At 54.0% G+C, this 5000-nt stretch overlaps 1 non-coding gene across 1 annotated transcript in view; it reads left to right on the top strand.

The window, feature by feature from the left end:
- The first annotated feature begins 3508 nt into the window (after window positions 1–3508).
- LOC124733841 overlaps window positions 3509–5000 on the top strand; it is a 1909-nt gene continuing 417 nt past the window's right edge. The window contains exon 1 of the ribosomal RNA XR_007009169.1: window positions 3509–5000. This exon is cut by the window's right edge and continues 417 nt beyond it. This is a non-coding gene — a ribosomal RNA (small subunit ribosomal RNA).

Genomic DNA, 5000 nt, shown 5'->3' with positions numbered 1-5000 from the left:
AGCCGACTAAGACAGCGATGGCGCCACAGTGGCCGCCTTTCGACGCCACCCACAAAGGCTGCAGCCTCTGTCGACCATAGCACCCAATCTCCAGTGGCTCTGCCGCACGAAGCCGTGGACCGGCAATGACGCCACCCGCACCCGTTCGTGCACCACCCCAACCGCCAAACTCGCACCTCCAGCGGATGAACGGCGGACGTTTCCCGCACTCGTAAAGTGCAATCCACCCCTATAACTTGCGTTTCATGAAGAGTTATTTCCAATATGCGACATTCCCGCTGTCCGTATACATGAGCCGCGACCTGTACCACTTACGAGCGAGAGACGCGATCGCGTTGCTCACTGTACGGCGTCCGATACCGAGCCATCAGCATGTCGGTCCCCATGCGCGTTGCACTCGCACTCGCAGTCGCAAAAACGTGGGGCAAATATATTACGCGGAAGAGTTATAACAGACCGAGCCCCACTGCATGGGGGGAGTCTTTGTCACTAATGTACACAGATGGAACATTTTGGACTGGAACCAGATTACCCGTACACACGGCGCTGATTAGTAATCAATGCAGAGCCATCAAACTACAGCAAATATACACAACTGTCCGTATACATGCTGAAAGAGTCTGCCCAAAATGGGAACCACACGTCAGCCAGACACTCTGATCACGCACCACTCTCTGCTTCTAACAGGCGCACATACAATATGTAAGCACCAGCATGGAACAACATCCAGTGCATCTTCTCCGCCACATTACACAATCCACACTATCACAACCAGACCAGGAGGTCCGTGCGGAAAATACAATATCCCAGCCTTTCGACATCCACCATTGCGCAGACCAGGCACCAACACCCACACATGTCCTATACAACGGTGCACCCAACATCACAATAGTACCTCCTGTCACAGCGCACAAACAATGACATGAGTCAAAGACACAGGTCTCACACAAGCATAGAATTGGAGCGCCGCCTCTAATAAGCCAAAGGTGCATCCTGACGTGACAAATCTGATCATGTCACAAGCATTCACTTACTATAATCACTATCAACGAACCTGCCGCCCCCGCCCCCCCCCCCCCCCCCCTACACCTTTCCGTACAACAACGTGTAACCTAACCTAACCTAACCTAACCTATGTTGTACCTTAACCTAACCTATGTTGTACCTTAACCTAACCTATGTTGTACCTTAACCTAACCTATGTTGTACCTTAACCTAACCTATGTTGTACCTTAACCTAACCTATGTTGTACCTTAACCTAACCTATGTTGTACCTTAACCTAACCTATGTTGTACCTTAACCTAACCCATGTTGTACCTTAACCTAACCCATGTTGTACCTTAACCTAACCCATGTTGTACCTTAACCTAACCCATGTTGTACCTTAACCTAACCCATGTTGTACCTTAACCTAACCCATGTTGTGCCTCAACCTAACCCATGTTGTGCCTCAACCTAACCCATGTTGTGCCTCAACCTAACCCATGTTGTGCCTTAACCTAACCCATGTTGTGCCTCAACCTAACCCATGTTGTGCCTTAACCTAACCCATGTTGTGCCTTAACCTAACCCATGTTGTGCCTTAACCTAACCCATGTTGTGCCTTAACCTAACCCATGTTGTGCCTTAACCTAACCCATGTTGTGCCTTAACCTAACCCATGTTGTGCCTTAACCTAACCCATGTTGTCGCCTTAACGTAACCCACGTTGTCGCCTAAACCTGCTCTGTAATTGTTATACGACTCGTTCAATTACTGTAGTGTTGCCCACCCGCAACCCTCGCAATATAGTTCGCTACTCGCACTGCCCGCACCCCTGTGTATCGCTTCATGTTAAACACCTTGCAAGTCTTGCTCACTTTCCACATGCTCCTGCTGTACACTGTAATGTGGATGGCAGCAGGACGTACATGCCGCCCCTCCCCACGTCCCCACCTTGCCCCCTGCCTTCGCAAGCTGGTTGGTGAGAAGTTTGCATGTTCAATGCCCTTCGCATGCGACGTACTCAGGCTACGTTGTGGTGCGGCCTGTGTCAACTGTCCGCTGATGTCGTACGCGTGAACCACAATCTGTACTGCACATTCGTCCTTATGTACTGAATGATACATCGTGGCACATGTGTGACCGCACAACGACTGCGCCCAAAAACGGCGGACCATACAGTGCAAATATTGTGCACGCAGCTACGTGTCGTCTCCCTATGAGAGCTGGATTGCAGTGTGGTACGCCATAGAGACGTGTGGGAGGAACGGACGCCGTGGATGGCGATCAGCATGAGCTGTCTGTTGATGTATTCGGACCTAGTCGTCTCTCCTCACACACCGTGATGGCATGGTGCACCGCGTTCCATATCTGCGACATGCTACAGAGGCCGGTTGACAGTCGTTCGAGCAATGGACATCGCATACGTACGGGGGCCACCTTCCACGTATTGTCTAGGCGTGCACATTTTGTTGCGTGTATGTGGGCAGACGTAGTGTGGCGTGACACCTGACACAGGCATGCAATAATCGTTGAAGTTGCAAATGGCGATGGACGCCTGCGTTTTCTGGTGAAGTTACGCAAATGAACAAATGGTAACCTGTTGTGGTGCGGTTGTTCTCGCTAGGGGTGAATCGGTGATGGCGACGATAGGTTGAGGTACTAACCGGTTGTTCCAGCGATACCCACCATGCCGACGAAACTGAACGGCATCTGGGTGTGAAGCGATACGCGGCGGTGGCTGGGTGGGACCGTCCCCGGCCGGTGAGGGGGCGCCTCCCGGCGTGCTGGCCGCGCGGTGCGTGGGCGCACGCGCTACAGCCGGCTGGTGGGGGCGGCCAGTGGCAGGCGCGCCGGCCGACGGACGCGGCAGGCGTCGCAGCTGCGCGCCGGCGCACCCTGCGCGCGGCGCCGTGCGGCCAAAGTAGGTCCTCGCGGGCCCGGTGCGAAGCGCGGTGGACATCTTCAGTGTGCTGGTCCGATTGAGGACTGTGTGCGTTGAGGATGCGCCGCCGCCCGGCGCTCGGCGCCGCGACGCCGTCTGCTGCTCGGTCGCCCCAGCGGTTCTCGCTGGTGGTTTGTATCGCAGCTGTGCGGATGTGTTGGCGCGTGCGCTGTGCTGGGAGAGTTCGCTTCGGCACCCAAGTGGGGCTTTTGTCCTTCTGTGGCGCTGGCGTTGGAGCTGCCGGTCACCGTAGGTGGCGCGTGTTGTCTCCCGCCGGCAATGCCACGACAGCACGCTCCCGGGCCTCTGTCGGCAGCGGCAAGCTCAGTTGGGAGCACGGGTGGTCGCACCGAAAGCGTCTACTCGCCTAACTCCGGGCGATTGCGCCTCTCTCGAACCCGACCAAGTACTTGGGACGGCGCTGCGCGCCGCCGGGACCTGAGAGGGTTTCGAGGTGTATTGTGCAGGGGAGCTCAGCCTCCTCCTGTTTGCAGAATGATTGAGCGGACGCTTGCGTGTTCGCGCGGGCCCCCGGGACACACTCCCGGGCGGCCGGCTGCTCAGCTCTAGTTGACGCAGCTCCCTGGTTGATCCTGCCAGTAGTCATATGCTTGTCTCAAAGATTAAGCCATGCATGTCTCAGTACAAGCCGCATTAAGGTGAAACCGCGAATGGCTCATTAAATCAGTTATGGTTCCTTAGATCGTACCCACGTTACTTGGATAACTGTGGTAATTCTAGAGCTAATACATGCAAACAGAGTCCCGACCAGAGATGGAAGGGACGCTTTTATTAGATCAAAACCAATCGGTCGGCTCGTCCGGTCCGTTTGCCTTGGTGACTCTGAATAACTTTGGGCTGATCGCACGGTCCTCGTACCGGCGACGCATCTTTCAAATGTCTGCCTTATCAACTGTCGATGGTAGGTTCTGCGCCTACCATGGTTGTAATGGGTAACGGGGAATCAGGGTTCGATTCCGGAGAGGGAGCCTGAGAAACGGCTACCACATCCAAGGAAGGCAGCAGGCGCGCAAATTACCCACTCCCGGCACGGGGAGGTAGTGACGAAAAATAACGATACGGGACTCATCCGAGGCCCCGTAATCGGAATGAGTACACTTTAAATCCTTTAACGAGTATCTATTGGAGGGCAAGTCTGGTGCCAGCAGCCGCGGTAATTCCAGCTCCAATAGCGTATATTAAAGTTGTTGCGGTTAAAAAGCTCGTAGTTGGATTTGTGTCCCACGCTGTTGGTTCACCGCCCGTCGGTGTTTAACTGGCATGTATCGTGGGACGTCCTGCCGGTGGGGCGAGCTGAAGGCGTGCGACCGCCTCGTGCGTGCTCGTGCGTCCCGAGGCGGACCCCGTTGAAATCCTACCAGGGTGCTCTTTATTGAGTGTCTCGGTGGGCCGGCACGTTTACTTTGAACAAATTAGAGTGCTTAAAGCAGGCAAGCCCGCCTGAATACTGTGTGCATGGAATAATGGAATAGGACCTCGGTTCTATTTTGTTGGTTTTCGGAACCCGAGGTAATGATTAATAGGGACAGGCGGGGGCATTCGTATTGCGACGTTAGAGGTGAAATTCTTGGATCGTCGCAAGACGAACAGAAGCGAAAGCATTTGCCAAGTATGTTTTCATTAATCAAGAACGAAAGTTAGAGGTTCGAAGGCGATCAGATACCGCCCTAGTTCTAACCATAAACGATGCCAGCCAGCGATCCGCCGCAGTTCCTCCGATGACTCGGCGGGCAGCCTCCGGGAAACCAAAGCTTTTGGGTTCCGGGGGAAGTATGGTTGCAAAGCTGAAACTTAAAGGAATTGACGGAAGGGCACCACCAGGAGTGGAGCCTGCGGCTTAATTTGACTCAACACGGGAAACCTCACCAGGCCCGGACACCGGAAGGATTGACAGATTGATAGCTCTTTCTTGATTCGGTGGGTGGTGGTGCATGGCCGTTCTTAGTTGGTGGAGCGATTTGTCTGGTTAATTCCGATAACGAACGAGACTCTAGCCTGCTAACTAGTCGCGTGACATCCTTCGTGCTGTCAGCGATTACTTTTCTTCTTAG

The sequence above is a fragment of the Schistocerca piceifrons genome, unplaced genomic scaffold, assembly GCF_021461385.2.
Source record: "Schistocerca piceifrons isolate TAMUIC-IGC-003096 unplaced genomic scaffold, iqSchPice1.1 HiC_scaffold_1412, whole genome shotgun sequence".
Lineage (NCBI taxonomy): Eukaryota > Metazoa > Arthropoda > Insecta > Orthoptera > Acrididae > Schistocerca > Schistocerca piceifrons.
This window is presented reverse-complemented; position numbering and strand designations above follow the sequence as displayed.